At 38.1% G+C, this 20,854-nt stretch overlaps 1 long non-coding RNA gene across 5 annotated transcripts in view; it reads left to right on the top strand.

Annotated features, from left to right (window-relative positions):
• Positions 1 to 15,237: 15,237 nt before the first annotated feature.
• LOC102786964 (uncharacterized) overlaps positions 15,238 to 20,854 on the top strand; it is an 85,341-nt gene continuing 79,724 nt past the window's right edge. For all 5 annotated transcript variants that reach the window (XR_015719192.1, XR_004843620.2, XR_436875.3 and 2 more), the window contains exons 1-2: positions 15,238 to 15,396; positions 16,276 to 16,425. This is a non-coding gene — a long non-coding RNA (uncharacterized LOC102786964). The remainder of the gene's footprint in view (positions 15,397 to 16,275; positions 16,426 to 20,854) is intronic.

Below are 20,854 nucleotides of genomic sequence, written 5' to 3'. Positions count from 1 at the left end.
TGACAATGTTGTTGCGTCTGTTTTTCTTATCCTTCCTAGTTGGTGTCTGATCTTCTTTTCTGTGCCTCTTTGCTGACTTTATGAACGCCCAATTGGGATAACCGCATGTTTTAAGTGCTTCCTTTACATGTGTGTGTTCCTTCTTTTTCCCTTCAGGCTTAGAGGGAACATGTTCTGCCCAGTGGTGTAGGGTCCTGATTACCCCAAGTTTGTGTTCCAGGGGGTGATGGGAGACAAAGAGGAGGTACTGGTCCGTGTGTTTGGGCTTCCAGTAAACTTCAATGTTGAGGTTGCCATTCTCTTCAATGTGCACAGCGCAGTCCAGGAAAGGCAAACAGTTATACTTTCTTCTTGAAGTGTTGTCTATATATCTGTACCAGTGGCTGGGTACTCTCCTAGCCCTTTCTTGGCTCATGCGATTAGGTAGAGGACCATCAGGGGGTCCTTTGTCCCTCTTTGGGGTGATACTCCCACTGGGTTTAAATCTTGGACTCTCCACCATTTGACCCTTAGCTTCTCGGATGAGAGGTGAAACGTCTTCAAGCAACTTAAAAAAGTCCAGACGCTTTTCTTTCCAAGCTCCTTAGACTATGATGACCTGGATGACTGAGAACCTTCACAGACTTCTTGTACTAAAATTATTATCCATTTTTCTTAGTGAAATTCAACCATAATGTAACAGATGTTACATTTGTTGCAATATTTTTGATAACATCTTGAGTCCGCATGTAAAATCAAACAATGACAGAAGTGTGGAGAAAAAAAAATTTAATATCATGATAAATAGTTTAATATCTTGGTGATGTGCTATTACTTGTTTAATTTAATTTATGTATAATGATTAATGTTTAATTTAATTTAATGGGTTCTAACGGTTGTGTGCACTTATGTGGTGAACAAGAGTTGAGATTACAGGGCTTTTCGAATACACCTTCTTAGATTCACTATCTTAATGGGGAACAACATTCTCATGGGACCTGGGACATTGTGACTGGGAGGAACTGCCTACATGACCTGAATCTGAACTGTATTTCATTGCTGAACTTCTGTGATAATCACAGTTTGCCTATAACAAACAACTTGTTCGAACAAAAGGGTAACAGGTCAATTTTGGCCACATGTGATGATCACTTTTGTAATCATATCATATTATCACATCTACAGACACGTCATATGGTGGTAGAGGATGCTGGACAAGCCTGGTTTGTCGAAACATATTGTGAGGGATTGTCTGGGCAAGGCCCCGACAATCCCTTCAATGATACATTGAGTATTTCTTCTTCAGTCACTTTTCTCACTCACTATGTGTTAATAGACCTCTGTGCATTGAATCATACTTGTTATCAATGTCTGGCTCTCTTCCACAGCATGTCTTTTGTCCTGTCTTCCTCCCCTTACCCCAAGTGGTCGTGGCAGTTGTCCCCGCCCTCCCCGAGCCTGGTCCTGTTGAAGGTTTCTTCCTGTTAAAAGGGAGTTTTTCCTTCCCACTGTTACCAGTCAAAGTGCTTGTTCATAGGGGGTCATATGCTTGTTGAGTTTCTCTCTGTATGTATTATTGTAGGGTCGGTCTACCTTACAATATAAAGCGCCTCGAGTCGACTAATGTTGTAATTTCTTGGTACATAAATAAACTGAATTTGAATTTAAAATTCAACTCCCGCCTCAGACAAAACTTCAACAGGGAGGCTAGATTGATTGAGTCTGGATGAACCATATTCCACACCTCCATTGCTGAGGTGGCTGTACGGAACTGCAGCCACAAGGTGGTTGGAGATAATAGCCCTCAATCTTGCTAAGTAAGTTAAATGTGTAAACTAAGTTTTAAAGGATTGATAGTCTACATACCAATTCAGAAACATTTACAGTTGTAGCATGTATAAATGAAGCACTACATTTGAGTAGGCTTACGATTTACAAATAAATACACAATTAAATCATTCATCAACAATTTTTCTAGCACTTCTGATGTATGTAATGAATATCCAATTCAAAACTTTTCTGCAAGAAATAGTTTAGAAATTGATGTACATTCGATTTTTTTAAAGTTCATAAAAAGCCAAATTATCTTCAATCTGTGTTACACAATTTGTTTTTTGATCTTCAAATGACTTGTTTATCTGCAGGCAGCCAAACCCTGGTTATGATTATAACCCAGACTACTTGACTTCAGTACAAACAGAAAACAGAAATCCCAAATCAAATATTCTAATTTCTTTCCTGCACATTCTACATATTTATATGCAGATATTTGTCTATAGAGAAAATCTGTACGTTTCCTTTAATTAACTGAAATAACACAAAGCCAAGTTAATGATAGCTGTTCTCTCAATAAAATGTGTAAGGTAAACATTTGTTTCAAGTGTAAACAATATTGACAATTTGTACAATATGTACTTTTCCCCTTTAAAGTATAATTAAGAGAAGTATTTTTCTTTAGACTTTCTAAGTGACTCATCTGGGACACAGATTGTTCATTCTTAAAATACAAACAGGAAATGAGAAAAAAATAAATATGTGTGTATATTGATTACACAAGCTTTGACCTTGTGTAATCAAATGTCAAACTTGAACATGTTTAAAAAACAAAAACACTGAACCACAAATTGGTTAAACTAGTGTAGAAGTGCTTGAAATAAACCCAAAGTAAATGCACTACATTTAACATTAAACTAATATGTAGAGATAAAGACTACTTACGTTGTGCTCTGTCTGCTAAGTATTTGAACAGAATAAATGTAGAACTGTTTATCATTAAATACCCAGTCAATATCAGAGAGCATGTCAGTTTGACCTGTAACATATCACAAAGATTTATTTAAAGTTTAACTTGCCTGAAATTGAAAATTCAGAAGAACATGAAATAAATGTAGTGCATTCCTACAGACACGAGACCTTGGATATCAAAACATCTTTTCAGGCCACGCAGAATCTATGAACCTTTAAACCGACAGTAAAGATGTGATCACAGTGCAGAATTTTATTTTAAATAAATGGGTTTTTGTACATTTTTGAAATAGATGTTTAGGAATTACAGCCATTTTTTTATATATTCACCTATTTTCAGAGGCTCAAACATAATTTGGGCAAACTAAAAAAAATGAAATACTTATATTAAAATACTTTGCAGTCAGTGAAGGTTTTTTATTATTATTATTGTGAAACGGTCTGCAAAACAAACTGAGCTATACTAATTTATGTGTTAGCCAAGCTAATGTCGATTATGGACAACACTACTTGCCTCCTTCATGACACTATGAAGACCCTGAGCAGATCTTTCAGTAGTAGATTGCTACAGCAATGGTATATTATTTTCACTCCTACTGCACTTTATGTATATATAAAAAAGAAAAATATTGGTGCATCTTACTGCATATAGTAACCAACTATACATGGTATAGTATTCTGTCTTTTTTGTAGACTTATTTTTTCCTATTTTTATTTTTCTAATATATCTCCAGTTCACCTTTTCTTTTTGTCCCTTGTGCTGCTATAATGGGTGTGGGATTAAATAAAGTCTATATCTTTGCCTATGTCTATTTGGCGATATATAAAAATACAATTAAATCCAGTCTTAGTAGTCCCACAGAGTGCCTGTAGGGCATGGAGGTAAGCTAAATTTTGAAATAAATATACAGTCATGTGAAAAAAACATTCTATGTAGTCCTGTGTAAAAACCTAATACCCCATGATTCAGTAGTTTGGAGAACCAATTCTAGCAGCAGTAATTTTAAAGTAATTATTTTCTGTATGACTTCATCATGTGTCCCACTTCACTGTTGAGGAATTCTGGCCCACTCTTCCTTATAACGCTGCTTTAGTTCTCCTTTAGGTTTGCAGGCATTTGTTTGTGCACGGCTCTCTTAATGTCTTGCCAAAGCATTTTAGTTGGGGGTTGGTGTGGACTTTACCCTTTTCTTTTTCAGACAGTTTCTTGCAGAATTGCTTGCTTTATCCTGGCAACTTTTCCAGTTTTTTAACAATTAAATGGTCATGAAAGTAAACAGTTAATAGGCTAACTGAAGCCTGACATGTAGCTCTTTGGATTTTTGCAGTTTCTCTGTGAATTACATTGTCTGACCTTGGAGTAAATTGTCCACTCCTGGGAAAATTATGGTTTCCACACATCTGATCAGCAAACTGTCAAAACATCTGCTGTTATAGAAATTGTAACACTGTAACAAGTATGTGTGATTAGCACTGCATAACCTGGTTATTGCTCACATAAGGAAGCACTAAGGGAACAATAAAGATATCATTTGTTTTTCAGAGGACTGTGTGTGAACACTTGAGTCCTGTGAAAACTTCATAAATGATAACATAGTGTAGCAATTATTATTATTTTGTAGGGGATGCTGGACAAGTTTTTTTATATTTTATATGTTTTTTATATTTAATTTTTTGACAATTTCAAGCAATATAATGTAGTAAAATGCAGCTCTAACTATATAATAATGTATCGAAAGTAGTGCTGTTGAGCAATAGAATATGTAGGTTTTTTTTATAGATAGTGCAATTTTACATTACATTAAAAACCAGGTGGATTCATATTTAAAGACTTTTTTTCTCAACCTCCATAGCAAAACTGTACACACATACACGCACATTCATTTGATAAACACTACTCATGACACTGCATAAACAGCAAGGAGACAGTCATGACCATCTTGCAATCTCCTTCTTCATCTCTCGGGATTCTTCAGCAGCAGGGGAGTGGGTGGAGTTCAAAGCCGAGTAAAAATAAAGAAACAAAATGTAAACCGAAGAACTGTGTACTCTGGCAGCTTCCTCCCAGTAACCGTCTGGCAAACCGTTATTAGCTGTCTATGTGGGAAATCATTAATTTTAGAAAAACAAAATATGTCAAGTTTATCCCTGGGGCCAGCTGCTATTTCTGTGTGTTCAAGACAGGAAATGTTGAATGTGATGATATCCTGAAGGCAATTTGTTATTTATTAATTTCTTCTCAAGCATTTTATTTGAGCTGTGGTTTGAAAGAAAAGCTGTAATTTGTACACAAACACACGGTCTATTTACAGGTTAATGCAAAAAAAAGGACTCACAGAAGGGAATATTTAATATCTCTGCTTTTTAAGTATATTCATTATTTCCATTTTGATGTGTCACCTCAAATTCAGTGTAAATCCACGGAAATTGATTTCTACTGCTCTTTTCCATACTTGTGTTTTTCCCCTGACATCACAACCTCAGATTCAGCCTTGAAAATATTCATGCATTCTCACTCCTTGGGAAATCTTGCCTTAAACCAAGCCCATTCATCCATGATGGCAGTGACAATACAATGGTGACAGGCACCCAGAATCCCAAAAATGTAGTACAACTCCAAACCCAAAATGCAGCACAACATGAGACCTTTCCTCACCAGAGATTCTGTCAAGTTCCTCGCTCAAATTTAGTCACCTCTTGTCTGGGCTACTCTGATTCCCTCTGTGACCACACTCCATCCAACCTCTGCATCTAATCCAGAACACAGCAGCATGCCTCGTTTTTAACATGCTCAGACCCTCCTATGTTATCCCACTCTTACAGTTCCTCCACAAGGCTGCTTGTATTGCATACAAAATCCTGTTGTTGTCAAACAAGGTTGCAAAGGGATTCACACATGCATACAACCAGGGCACTGTCCAGGTCTACACACACCAGCTGACAGACAGGGCACTTAGTTCATCATTTTGATTCCTTCCCAGACTTCCTGATTTCTCCTTGTTTTTCCATCTCTTCTCTCATTTCTCTCTTCAAATGTGTTGTATTTATTTCATAACTTTTTATTATAATTCTGGCGTCTTACCAGCCTTTTTTTTATGAATTCAACTGTTGAGCTCCAATTAAGTTACTCGGAATGAGAATGTCAGTCAAATTAATGAAATCTAAATGTCAGTCTTTTTGCCTACTACTGTTTTTCATTTTCTCTGCTCTATTTCTCTTTTTGGGGCTTCTATAAAAATGTTGTTAAAGCACTGAACATACATCTGAAAGTTACAAGCTGAGTTATATGAGCTCACACAATCTTAAGTTGATAATTGCATGCTTCCTCCCCTGAATGAGGTATATATACCAGTCTCCAGATGCGTGTACAGTTTTGACTCACTCACATTAACCCTGTGAGCCCTAGGCGTGAGAAGCCTACTCGAAGGCTTGTTAGGTGTGGTAAATGTTGTGCATGTACATGGATTGAGTACACATCACGATATGAGTCAAAGCATTATACCATGACCATAAAACTTGGGGAAGACTGTAGCTTGATTGCCTGCTGTCTGTGCACTAACCTTTTCATGGTTTGGCTAGGAATCAGTGAATTTAGAGAGCCATCTGTCCCAAATGCAGTTTCTTCTGCAAGAAGAAAGGCTTTCACTGCATAACTATGTGGGACCATTTTTAATTGGTGTTGTCCTTTGACAAGTGACAACCTTATTTAGAATTTTAAATTTTGTCAATGTCAGTCTATGAACTTAGATAAAAATAATCTAAGAGAGGTACATAAAGTACCACAAATGTCTCATCTAGCTCCTTAATAGAAAAAAATAATTCATACAATTATCTTAATAAAATAAAATTAATTGTGCCAGTGTGTTAAAGCATGGCTAATATTTGGATGCAGTTGCCGAAATTCATATAAAAAGCTTAATTCTTTCCACTGCTTTTATTCAGGGAGAATTACTATTCCCTTGTACAAACAATAATATGATTTTTGAGGTTTTCATGACATCAGAAAATTAAGTATTATGTTTCCATCAAGTTTTAGACATAAATTCATTGTTCACAGAGGATTCATTCCAGTTACTATCTACCTTCCAGTTTCCCTGGAATATCTTCAGCAGGTCAAAGGTTGCCGTAATCCATTGGTACAGCTGGTGGATTTTGTACTGACATTCACTTGGAAAAGTATAATGCCTGACTCTTTCCTAGCACCAAACGCCAGTTGATTTTAGGAGAAAAATTTGGCTCATGGTTACCAGAGGAATTCTATTATTCTCACTAGCTGCTTTTGCCCATTTATTATTCTTGGCACTTACAAAATAGATTAGCACATTTTGTAAATCATTTATAGTTCACAGAGAATGTCCACTAATGACTTGTTTCAGAGAATCTGTTGGGAATATCACCACAAAAAAATTACAATTCTCATTTCCTAAATACTGTTAAGAGAATTTTATAAGCATCAAGGTGTAAAGGATGAGCTGCAATTCTTCTAACTGCTTGGCTTAAAGAATTCAGGCAACACTTTATAGGCCAGTAAGAACTGTCTACATAGAAGAGTTGAGCAAGAAATTGAACAATAGTCCCTCCTCATTGCTGTTCACTTTTTCCTCGGTCAGTATTAGGCAAATGTCACAGAAAAGCTGTTAACATGGATGTTAAATGTGCTGCTGACGACAGTCGGAAGCAAGACATATTTTTGCCAAGAAAAATCATTATCAGTTTCTATGTGTATTTAAAGTTATTTTGGACTTTCAGCTCCTTTGTGGATGAACTGACACTAACCTCTTGGTTGGAAAAAAAGAAAAGAAAAACATGCAACCTGTTGCTGTCTCATTAGCTTAGTTTCTTTTTGTGATGAGTATTTTAACATAATTAACTAATGTGTTAAACTTCAGTCATACAACAACCTCTGCTATTCTGAGGGAAATTAATGTGCATGTGTGAATGTGTGCTTTTTTGTTGTTGTCAATGCAGTCCGGTCAGTTTAGCAGAGATATAAATTCACAATATAATATCTAAAAGGGCTGTATGACAGCATACAAAGTGATGAAAATACTCTTAATACACCCTAGGAATATCCAAACTAACACGTTCATGTTCTCCAGTCACTTGAAGAACTAAAAACACTATGGAATACTTTAACCCTTCATGTATGAATTACGACAACCTCAATCTGGATTTTTACAAGAAATACAAGAAAACAGGCTTTGAATAGCTGTCCGCTTTAGTGACCACTATGTGTGAAAGGGCTAAACTAAAGATACCTCCCAAGTAACAGGACACCTGTGTTGTTGCCTAGTGGGGCTAATGTAATTATTGGCTTTGACTGCATGCACACAGGTCAGAAATCTGTGGAAAATGTAACATGAATAAAATCTGGAAACTTTACAGGCTGATTTATAAACACCAAAGATACTGCATTTGAATAAAATCATATTCACAAATCTTTCCTGATGTAGACATAAACTGTTGTCAGTGTGATAGCTGATGCGAAAGACTCATAAGCTGGATCCATTGGAAAAAGTTCAAGGACTTTAATTAACTCTTTTAAATTCGCAACAGGTAGAGGTTCACAACAGAATATGCAGCTTTTCAGAATGATACAGAAGTTGATATTCAACTTTCAGTCTTTCTTTTTGTAGATTAAAGGCCAGTTACCACACGGTGGTATGACAGGTAAGTGTTCAGTATCCACGCAGGTTGCAGGCGCATGTTTGTTGTGGTTACTTTCACAGGTGAAACTGCAGGTAAGATAGATTTCTGATTTGTAAAGATGTATTCTCTCGTAATGATTCTCTTTTTCTCCAGAGTCTCTGGTGCAGGTAAGGTCTCTCTTTATGAGTGAGAATGGGTCAGGCAGGTTTTCCAGAAGCATGGCAGGTAAGCACACTAGGACAGAATCTATGATGAAGGAGGGCAGATCAGATACAGCAACTAGCTACAGAGCATGAGTTAACAGGTAACAGGCCTCAAAGTAAGATGCGTGAAGAACTCTACCACACTGAATAACTGGGTATACTGTATATACACACTACCAGTCAAAGGTTTGGACATGCCTTCTCATTTAATGGTTTTTACTTATTTTCACTATTTTCCACGTTGTATTATACTGAAAACAGTGAATATATGAAACAAGATATAGGGAATTATGTAGCAAAGAAAAAAATGATCAACTCAGCTGAGAGCCATATTTGACAACTGTTAGAATTCATATTATGGCAAGAACCAATCAGCTAAGTAAGGAGAAACTACAGTCCATCATTACTTTAAGAACTGAAGGCCAGTCAGTCTGGAAAACTGCTAAAACTTTGAATGTGTCCCCAAGTGCAGCTGCAAAAACCGTAAAGACGAAATTTGCTCACATGAGGAAGATGAAAGGAAGATCAAGAGTCACCTCTGCTGCTTAGGATAAATTCATCCAAGTCACCAGCCTCTGAAATGGCAAGTTAACAGCACCTCAGATTAGAGCCCAGATAAATGCCACAGAGAGTTCCAGGAGCAGACAAATCTATACATCAACTGTTCAGAAGAGACTACACAAATCAGGCCTTTATGGTCAAAGTGCTCAGATTACCACTGGGACCACTGTTACCTTCACTATCAATATCTTCTTGAACTCGTCTCTGAACCCTCTGATCTCCTTCTCCATGGAGGGTACTGACGCTTGTGGCTGCTGTCATAGTGTAAATCAGCTGTTTAGTCTCTGTAATGGTCGCGGTAGGTATTGTCAGTAGTGCTGCATTCACATCAAGTAGTACCCTTCTAAGGGTACTTCACGTAGTCTTGGTAACCGGCTACAGAGGGTCAAGGTTTCAAGCTTCGCTATGATCCTGTCTTTCAAGTCAGTTCCTCTTGCACTCAACAATCCTTCTTCTATTGCACTTGGGGCTTGGTACTTAATCTCAGGTGGGGGTGATGATATCTCCCCCCTGACCTCCGCACTGAGTGTTGTACCTCGTCAATATCTAGCTGTGAGAGCAGTCCCTTCTTCCGAAGGGCTGAGCTACTAGTTGTTTTGCCATCAATGTGGATGCTGGGTATCGAAGATTCAATAGCTCCCTCGTCCTATTCATGAAACCCCTTCCGCTGGGGTTACTTGCATAGTAGCATTCCAACGGCGCCCTATTTTCATCTCTTGTCCACTGATGTCATCTTGTTCCAGTAGCCCACTTCTCCATGTGTGGTCATCAAGTCAAAAGCCTTCTTGTAATCAGTCCAGGGAGTGCACAGGTTGCTCAGTCTGATTCTACAGTCTCAGGCAACTGCTCTGCCTACCAGAAACTGCTGTTTTGTCCCTTTGGTATTCCTACCAATTTCTTTCTGTTCCCCATCTTATGCATTGAGCCATGTGCCTGTTCATCTCCGCCGCTATGATGCCTGACAGGAGATTCCATGTGGTACTGAGGCAGGTTATTGTCCAGCTTTCAGTTAGCCATTCTTGCCGTGTCTCGTCAATTAGCAGCTGGTTCATTCTTGCTGCCAGACATTCATGGAGTGCAGTCAGCTTCTTCAGCCAGTAGGTGTGAATCATGTCACGGCCTGGTGCTGTCCAACTCTTCATACCGGAGACCCTTTCTTGGATATCTGCCACTCTGATGGTTACTGGACCCTGTTTAGAGAGGTTGCTGTGGTCTGCTCTTGGATCCACTAGCCATTGAGCATTGTCATTATGGGTCGCAACCTTCTGTCATAGGCTCTTCCAGTGTCGGTCAGTCTTTAGCCTTGGTGGGGCTTTTCTGTATAGTTATGTGGAGAACAGCTGGGTTATCCGCCTGCCTTCTATTTCTCTGGTACAGCTCTTCAAGCGGCTGGCAAAGGCTGTGAGTCTTTGCTTGGTATTTTCTAAATGCCCCAGGTATGAACAGCTAGCTATACTTCTTAGGCACTTTCTTCATTGCACCTTTCTGCAACTCAGGCTAACTTTGCTTCTGATTTTGTCCAATGTCCTTCTCCATCGAGGGTTCTGCTCGTGGCTGTTCACTTTATAGCCAAGCATCTCACTGATCACTGCTGCCATGGTGTAGATCAGCCCGATAAGTCTCCATGATGGTTGCAGTAGTAAGTGTCCCTAGTGCTGCATTCACATCATATAGCAGATAGAGGGCACTTCACGTAACCTTGGTAAGTGGCTACGGAGGGTCCAGGTTTCAAACTTCACCACAATCCTGTCTTTCAGGCCAGTTTCTCTCGCACTCAACTCCTCCTTCCATCATACTTGGGGCTTGGTACACTATCTCCGGCGGGGGTGATAATGATATCCCCCCCCCCCCCCCCCCCCCGACCTGTCATCTTGGCTCCCTGCCATAGAATTTGTGTTGTACCTCTTCAATCTCTAGCCGTGAGAGCAGTTCCTTCTTCCAGATGTTGGAACACTGAGATACTACTTTTGCTGTCAATCTGGATAGCTGTGTATTGAAGATTTCATAGGTCCCACATACTATTCATGTAACGCTTTCCACTGGGGTTACTTGCAGAGTAGCATTCCAACAGCACCTAAAGGGACAGGGGGCCCGACAATCACTCAACCAAATGACTCTGAAATATTGACATTAACGGGGCATTAAACTACAAGTACTACTAATGAAAGCAATCTGACAAATTCTACATCAGATATGTTAAAAACAACAATTCTGAGAATTTAGCTGTATTAACAAGTAAAGTTATCATTCATAATGATATATGTACATGCAAAGTTGGCTGCTTCTCTCTGTCATTCACAGATCTCTTCATCAAAGACAGTGGGTAGCAACTGTACCAGTTTTATTTAAAGTTCCAAATAACAACACACCATTAGAAATGGAGCTTAAAACCAGGAGCATACAGGCATGACATAAAAAAAAATTATCTCTGTGGTTTTTCAGGCTGAAGCTTGGAATCTACAGTCTGTGCACACGTGAGATTAACACTAATATGTCTTAAAGTGGTACAATATGGAACATTTTATACATACACGTAATAGTTATTACTTTGATGGCAACTAAATTATTTTTTATGGTGTAGTCATCAGGTGAGAATTTCTGCCTGTTGTATCATTTGGTTTATAACATGACACAAAATGCAAAACTGCACTATTTTGTCAGTTTTCTTCAGTAGATTAGAGTTGGCTAGCAAAAAATTTAAACAAGTATCCTTAATATCACTCTGTATGAGTGCATATATGCATCACTGTGAGCTTGTTCACCTGCTAAAGTTAGCACATAGCTCAAAATTATTCAGCCTTAAACACATCATGAAATATTTTTGAGACTCTTACTCCTCTTGGAAGAAAAAGTGAGAGAAGTGTGATTATTTCTTTGTCCTTGAGTTGGAAAATTAAATTTCCCTTCTTACCTTTTCTATAACCTGTTGCTGCACAGCAAAACAGATTTTCTTTCTGGGCCTGAGTTGTTTTCTTAAAGGGGCTCAAAACATGAAATGGATAGATGAGGAAAGAAATAAAGATAGAGACAGGTGTAGTTGAAGAGATGGAGAGATGAATAGAAGATGGGGAGTGGGGTGAAAGGGGAAATGGAAAGATGGATAGAAAGATGGCTGCATGATTAGGTGGGTGGGTGGTTGTAGGGGGGGGCAGTGAAGTTAGTGGCATCTATAAATAGGTGAATGAATGGATACCTGGCTCGTTGCTGGCTGAATGAGTGGATGGATGGATGAATGGATGGATGGGTGGAGAGATGAAAAGCCTTGAGGTGAGGAGAGATTTTAAAAGATGAATGAATACCGAGCAGTTCACTCTCTGCACTTCTCCATTTTCTTTCTTTCCCCCAGCTCTCGCTCTCTTTTCTCTGGGTCTCTGTCTCGCTCTGTCATTGTTTCTCTCTCTGTTATGGACTCTCTCCCCTCCTCGCTCTCCCTCTCTTATTCTGACCAGATGAGTAATAGCTGTGATGCTGTGGCTTGACTGATTAATGCACTCAAAGAACCGAGGGAGGTGGAGCACAACAAACAGACGGGGAAGGGAGGAAAAAAGAGGAAGAGAAAAGATCTCAGAGAGAAGCCTGAAGAAGAGTTAGCGAGAATGAACGTGTGTGTCAGCATGGAAATCTTAATGCTGCCATTCAGGCTGCTGCATCAAGTTGTGTGATTCTTTCTCCTCATCAGTGAAAGTGTTCTCTCTTTTTAATTTTAGAAAAATCATGCTCGGTGGTACTGTATGCCCAATTAACCAGCAGTGGGATTCTTGTGAGGGAACGAATTGATAATAAACAGAAAGTGAAAGAGTAAAAACACACACACACACACAGGTAAGGCAAAGTTGGAAATAAGTTACTATTTTTCTTTAAAAAAATTTGGGTTGATGAGGCTGAAGTTTGAAGTGAATACTGATCGACTTTTTTTGGTTAGTTTTTTCTGTTACTTCTCACTTACTAATTAGCAAAAAAAACCCCTTCAATGTCTTGATTGTTTTTACTCTCATAGAGCGAGGCACTTCTGCCCATTTTTGCAATATTAAAATTAGCAAGTATTAATGAGTCATGAACAAGATTTCTGAAACAAAGTCAGCCTTTATGTCTTAAATAAAGCAGGAAAACTTCTTTGATGATAAATGCCCCTTCTTTATTTGTCAAGTATACAAGTATAACACGCAGTGAAATGTAACCTGACACGCTCCTCGACTTGTGCAAAAATGGGGCGGGGGGGGGGGGGGGGGGGGGGTAGAGAAAGAACATTAGATATATAATATATACATTAGGTGAATGTGCAGTAGTAGCATGTATGCAGCAAGCAGGTGAATTTTGTACATAAAGTGAATCTGACTATTTTACAGAATAGACGATATAAACCTTGATAAGTGAATACCTTCATAATTTTGCCAAGTTGCAGTATTAGAGTATGCATTTTGCACAAAACTCATTTTGCATCCCTGAAAAACCAGAAACATTGATTTCACTGTGATTATGTGACTTAAATTTGGATGCTTCATCAGATCTTAAACTTGTGCAATGAGAAAACATCAATTGCTCACTGTACCCCAAGCTTCATGCATTTGTATGTATGTATGTATGTAAATATGTTGTGTTCCATCATGCCGTTGTCGGCCTGTGCTTGGTTACAGCACAGTGTAACTGCAGGAGTTGTGACAGTGGTCAGTGGTCAGAAATGGACTTCTAAAAATAGAAGCCATGCTGGAAGTGTGACGGTGCTGCCCAAGGTGACTACCTTAAAGGGTAGACTAGCCAAATTTAAATTGGATAGGATTTTTGCTTTTTATGAGCAGGGTTATAGGATATTTAGAGGTGTGACATATTTGTGAATATGTCACTGGCAACAAATATATACCTTCGACAAACTCACATTCATATTGTTTTGTTTGTGTGCTCATCTTGACAGACATGGCTTGAAGCTGTTTACCTTGTCGACAATGAGAATCAGTGAGACCTGAAGCACATGCTGGAAACTAACTGGAACATAAATAACAGTTGATGAGAGTTGCTAAAGTTGAAAGGAAAACATAACAGCTGAGTACTCTCAGAAAAATTATGGTTCTTAAATGGTTCTTCAGATGTCTTCATGGTTCTTTAAAGAACCATCATATGTCAAAGAACCTTTTTATTTTGTACATGGTTCTTTAGCTATTACAAATGGTTCTTTAAAAACAAAAGGTTCTTCATCCTTAGCTATCTAAGTTTGATGGTGTAAAATGGCATAAATATTTATTCACTATAATGAGGGTGTGAATTATACTGTGTGTTTTGTTTGTGTGCATCTGTGTGCGAAGGGGGAGGGCGGGTTACCTGGCAATTAACCGTTAAGAGCAGATGGTAGGAAACTGAATATTCAAATAAAAGTTAGAAATACTTGCTTAAAAATATACTGGTGGCAGGAGTGGTGGCCAAAGCCTAAAGACCCTACCCCCAACACCCCTAACCCTGCAAACCCACTGATCACAAATAATGTGGTAATAGAATATGGAATTTATTATTAAGATGTTTATGATTATGGTGAGTTAACAAACAGTAGACACAATACACACATTCAAATATTGTACTTTAGTTTTAAATTTTAGTAAAGTATTACTATTTTCTGCTTCAAGGCATTACTTTTGAGATTATTATACAGAAAATTATTATGCTGAAAATATAGCATAATGATAATACTAGTTATTGTAACTTTGCAAACCATCCAGCAGTACGTAAAGTCAAATTATAAAATACAAGTAAATAACAATTGCACAACAGAATGTCAATGTAATGAGCACACCAACACACTTACTTAGTTTTTACAAAGCACACTCCTTAGGTAAAGGATCTCAGTAGTTGTTTATCACTGAGCAATTTGTTAATATGTGTTTCAAGCTAAATAAATGAGAGAAAGAGAGAGAGAGAGAGATGTTAGAACACGTCAAATTATGGCAACCTCTCGAAAGAGAGGGGGGGGGGGGCAGTCGTTGGGATGCGCATGCGCAGACAGATTGCGCGATCGGCGGGCCTTGAACTTTCTAACGGTGTGTTCACGCCGACCGCGATAGACACGTGAACCGGAAATGTGGGAGGGATGTGGGAGGAAGTTGTGCCAGACCGGTATCTTTGCTAGATGGCAGCTGTCGAGCTAGCGCTTGAAGAGAGAGTCTCCCTCCTAAGGGAAAAAAACTATTTCTCACGGCCGGTGACAGCGAAGCGGATAACAGTCTTGAGTACCTACTGGTCTTTGACGCTCTGGATTCTGGGACTGTTGGAAAAGGTAAAACATTTTCATTAAAACCTTTTTAATGTTTTGTTTTTGTTACCCGTCATTGTAGCTTGCTGTTAATGTTGTGCTACCAATAACAGTTAGCAATGTTAGATACGTTAGCCGTTGACGTTAACGCAATTTAGTATACATAACTGTTTTCCTAACAAAACCACTGTTATAATTAAGTGAAGGTGCTGCCATCTAATTTGAACCTTTGGCCTCTAAAATATGTGGTTCAATTGCCTGCTGTGTACATAACGTAATGTCAGCTAGACCGAAATTAAAATTTATAATATCTTTAAAGTCATTAAAATGGCGCCTGAAGCTTGTTGTGATGTGAATTGTGTGTCTGCTCTAGTAACTCAGAAATTCAGTAGAGCGGAGCCGTACGTTAAATACTCACATCACCCTGTACTTTGAATTCTGTAAGAGCTGTATAAAATACAGCTATGCATAGGTGTTTTGAATGAATAGAAATGTGACACATGAGAAGGTGTGTCTTTGACTGTTCCTGTATAACTTCTTTTCGGACTAGTTAACAAGTTATGCTCCAGTCATTTGATGTTACCAAGATGCATGTCCTTTTGTAATATAGTTACATTTTCTTTGTACATTTCATTTATCCACCATCATACATTAAGCCAAGAAGAGGTCATTATACTAACAAGAGGTATCAACACTGGGCCAAAGTTCAGCACGTGGTTAAAGTTTGTAATCCAGCCAGGGTGTAAATATCACTCAGCAGCTAGTCGTAGAGCTGAAGCAGGCAGCATCAATACATAAATCTACTCTACCCGGCTTAAATCACAAGACCACCTCTGACCGAAAAGCTGTAGATTTTTCTTGTATGGACAAATTAATTCAGATTCGCACTAATTCTTTTCACAGCTCCAACAAAATGAGGAAGAGGAGGGGGAGGAAAAACAATTAGATTGAATTACAAATGGATGGAAGTTGAGGACAAGGAGAAGGAAGCTTAGGATGAGGAGGCAGAGAAGCAGCAGGAGCATCTTTAGTGATATCTATGATGTCATTGAGGTTTGTTTCATTAATATGGTCCTCTCACCAAGAAAGATGACTTGTTTTAGTTAACCTACTTCCTGTATTTCAACGTAAATGTGGAAAACCACAGAGCAGGTGCATATAGTGCATCTGCAGGTAAATGAACATCAAATCTCTCAGACTAAAATCTGTATTATACTTTTAGTCTTATCACCCTTATGATAAAACCCATGTCAGCCATTGGTTTATGGACTTTGTATTTTGAAGCCTCAACATTTGTTGTATTGCTATTGCTATGTTGTTTTTTGTTAGCCTTTTGGGACCATATTAGGATGAGGGATCAGAATCTTTAGCGTGGATCCATAAGATTTGTACAGCAGATCCAAGTTGTGCCTTGAAAACAGGAACGTTGTCTGCATAGAGGAGAACTTTAATAGCAGGCTTGTACAAAGTGAGGCTGTGGGGCAATCATGACTCAAGAGTTGTGCGTTCGTCTTGTAATCGGAAGGTTGCCGGTTCGAGTCTCGGCCGTTGTGTCCCTGGGCAAGACACTTCACCCACTGCCTACTGGTGGTGGTCAGAGGGCCCGGTGGCGCCAGTGTCCGGCAGCCTCGCCTCTGTCAGCTTTGGGGTCCTTAGGGACTAGTAAAGCGCTATACAAATACAGGCCATTCTAATGTGTTGTTATCACTTTCTGATGTTTTTTTAATTAAACAATACATGTTGTGTTATCTATAGATATAGTATTTATTTATATTTATTTATAGTATAGTAAAAAAAATAATTATTACTGTTTAAATGACTAATATGTGACATGTATTAGTAGTGATGTTGTGCTGAAGGTTAAAATGCCCTTTTGTCTTTTGGTATACTACGAAATGGCAATAAACCATTAATATATGTCTATGCTGTACTCTTTGCAGAACCATTTCAAAAAAGGTTCTTTAAAAGTGTTTTTTAAAAGAACCATTTGAAGGACCTTTTTAAAAATGGTTCTTTGAAAAACCTATAAAGGTGCCCCAAAGAACCATTTCTTCATGGTTCTTTGGGGCACATTTAAAGGTTCTTCAATGAACCACTGAAAGAAATGGTTCTTCAAAGAACCATTGTTTGAAGGGTTCTTTGTGGCACCAAAAAAGGTTCTTCTATGGCATCAGTCTAAAGAACCACTTTTGGTTCCAGTTGGCACCTTTATTTTTCTGATCTCCAAACTCCAAAATTTAGATTATCAGAAATGTATACCTCTGACATATAATTTATATGAGATATTTAACTCACAGTGTAGTACTAACTATGCAAACAATAAATTAATGAGCAAATATAATAAATATACCAATAGTTCAGTTTTGCTGGGTTAAGGGAACACTAAGAGGAAGGCTCACCACATATGTGTTGACAGTTATTGGAAATTTCTTGTGAGAAAAGGCACTTCTAGAAAAACAAGCGTTTAAATCAAAACCTGAAACTGTCAGTCCTTTTGTTTTCATCCAATATCTGCATGCAAATTTAAATGTAGTGTTTTCTTACTCTCTTCCTCTGTTTTATTGCTTACCTTGTTTTTCTTGATACTCAATAAACCATCTTGAGAAACCAGTAAGCATATTTTTGAGGTTAGAATCTAAATCTAAATCGAATCTAAGTTAAAAGCCTTTTTTTTTTTTTTTATCAGAAAAGAACAAAAGATTGAAGTTTTGGAGGGAATTGTAGGCTAACATCAGAAGGGCCAGCCTTTCCTGAATAGGAAAAAGTATATTTTAGATGGAAACAAATCTGCAAATTATTCAAGGTGATGAGTGATAGATATTAGAATGAAAAAGCACTAAAACGGTTATGTGCTACCTTGTGTCAAAGGATAATTTTTAGAGCTAGTCATTTGGCTGTGAGTGTTTCAGTACATGCATGTGTCTGTATTTGTAGGTTTGTGCATAAGTTTCCAACCTAGCCTTCTGGCCTCATGGTGGCAGGGACAGGTGTTCTAGAACAAAGATATGGTTACGTTTCTACACACAACGAATCACCGAAGAAAAAAAAAGCATATACAAAGTGATGGAGAATTGGAGTGAATTTCTTTCATTCCTTTTTTTTTCTATTGGCTTCATTTTTCTTTATTCCTCTGTCCTATCGATCCAAGGCTCCCCTACCTCTTTGTCTTTCACCCTCTTTCATCAGATGATTCTGTTTCACATGCGTTGGTTTCACTCAGAGCACCCGTTAACTGTTAACCTTCATACTCTAACTCTACAGATCCATCATCACACTGGGTATGTGTGAGCATATAGAATAAGTGCTTACAGTAGATTCTTTCAAAGACAGTCATGTTGTTATAAACCACTTGGTGGCACTGTGGTACTGGAGCCAGACAATAGTCATTTTTTTCTGTATTACAAATTTTTGCTGTCTTAATGAAGGTCCACAAAATTAATGTAAGCTGTGAGAGAGACAGGAAGAGCAAGTGTGTGAAGAAGGCAGGGAATCTGAGTTGGGAGATGGATAACTAAAAGTGGAATAGGGAAGCTCTGGCATGGTGAGATCTGTTGTATCCACAGCCATGCATAGAGAGCAGGGATAGGGGAGAGATGAGGCATTTTGCATCATAGCTTAAGCCTCATTTCCATGCCTAAACCCTGCTACCTCTTTTACAATACAAGGGATGCTGAGATGTGGGGTGATATAACATAACAGCAGCACATAACCATGACTACCCGCTTTCAAAATGTCAAGTCTCTAATATGAGCATGCACTAAAACTCCTTTTTATGGCAGATATTGCAGATTTTCAGATGCAGTGCCCTGCAATTAACTGTCATTCCCTCTGTCTCAATTCCAAAGAGATGAAAATGGTGATAATCATTCTCCATTAATACTTATCGCATTCGTGATCAGTGAGCAAGATTTCATGAAAAAAAAGAAGCTCAAATTAAAGTTTTGCTTTTTTAGTCTTTATTTATCTATGGAAAGTTGAGCAAGTAAGACAGTGTTTCTGTTCGTAAAAGCTACCAGAGTGTACAGCTCACATAGCATTTTCCAACACTTATCCGTTATCTCTAAATAGCCACAGTATATAGGTAATGCTGCAATTTCAGTTGCTTCAGTAGATCCAGTTTTCATCGTTGTAGATGAATGACAATGAGAACTGTATGTCTTAAAACACTGTGTGGTGCCATCCTTTACATCACTACTTAGATGTAATCAGAAATAAATGTATCAAATATGATAAAGCTGTGTTGGGCTATCAGTAGAACTTGCTATTTCAGATAATTTGTGCAGGCAATGCTTAATTGTTGTACATGTCAATAGACATGTAGTATTCATATAAAGATATTATAGCTTATATTAAAGCTGTGGAACAAAAAGTATGAACTAAAAGACCTTTTGTAGATTTAATTGAATACTTTGGTGATCATCTTATGTGGGCTTTTCACCAGTTACCCATCTTAGAAAATAGAGTATGTGGTCATTTGAGAACTTATTGATGAAGTATTGAGAAAGAGTAATATGAAAATTTATTCAATTTTATGCCATGTTAAATTTATTTTAACCAACGGTGTGTGGATTAAGGGGAACTTGCCTTCGTGTGTGATGTTAGATATTGCAGCAATGACAGTAATACATACAAATATGCACAATTTTCCCAGTGATGACCCCAATGAAAAACTTTTTTTTTCTTTTGGCAATTTTCTTTCATGAATTTGAATTATCTCCGTGCTTACTGCTAGATGAGGACTGCAACTAGATGAGCACTATGTGGTTGATTCCAAAATGAATAAAAATTAGTTTAATTGAAAAAGAAAATGTTATTCAGGCATAAAGTGTAAAATAGAAAATAGGACATCGTTTATCTTCAGTCCTAAAAACAAGACCAAAAAAGTTGAAATTCATTCTAATAAGCATTATTTTTACAATACTTTTTCAAATTTAATACACAGATTTTGCCATTTTCAAAGCAGTTGATTATTAAAAAAAAAAAGCTTTTTAAATGAAATTTTAGGATCCTTTTTAGGGATCGATATATGCAACCCAATGTCATTGGCAAAGTGTCCACCATATCCATTTCATGCTTTGCCTCTCAAAAGTGTAAAATGGACATTCATGCGGAAGTTGCAGTACCAGCAGGGGTAGGTATGAATTACATCCCTGGGTCCTCCAACGCTAGAAACTAAGATAGGTGGCTAATATGTATTTACATGTAAATGTGTCAGCAATGTCTGTTTAAACACGTTACCATGTTTATTCTGATATTGGCTTGAAATAAAATAAATTCCTCTGCTGGTTCTGCAGCTTATTACAACTTACTGCATGCGCATCCATTTCACGCCTTGGAGAGGAAAAGTACGAAATGTACACAGTCCCACATAGCAAGCAGGTCTGGCCCGGATCTGGTATCAAGCCGGCACAGCTGGCTGACTTGTGGCATGACAAGTGACGTATGTCATCCAGATATGGGCCCGGCCTGGCATAGATGGCAC

The sequence above is a fragment of the Neolamprologus brichardi genome, chromosome 6 (assembly GCF_056152115.1).
Source record: "Neolamprologus brichardi isolate AB-2024 chromosome 6, ASM5615211v1, whole genome shotgun sequence".
NCBI classification, from domain to species: domain Eukaryota; kingdom Metazoa; phylum Chordata; class Actinopteri; order Cichliformes; family Cichlidae; genus Neolamprologus; species Neolamprologus brichardi.
Note: the sequence above shows the minus strand (reverse complement) of the source record. Positions and strands in the feature narration are given on the sequence as shown.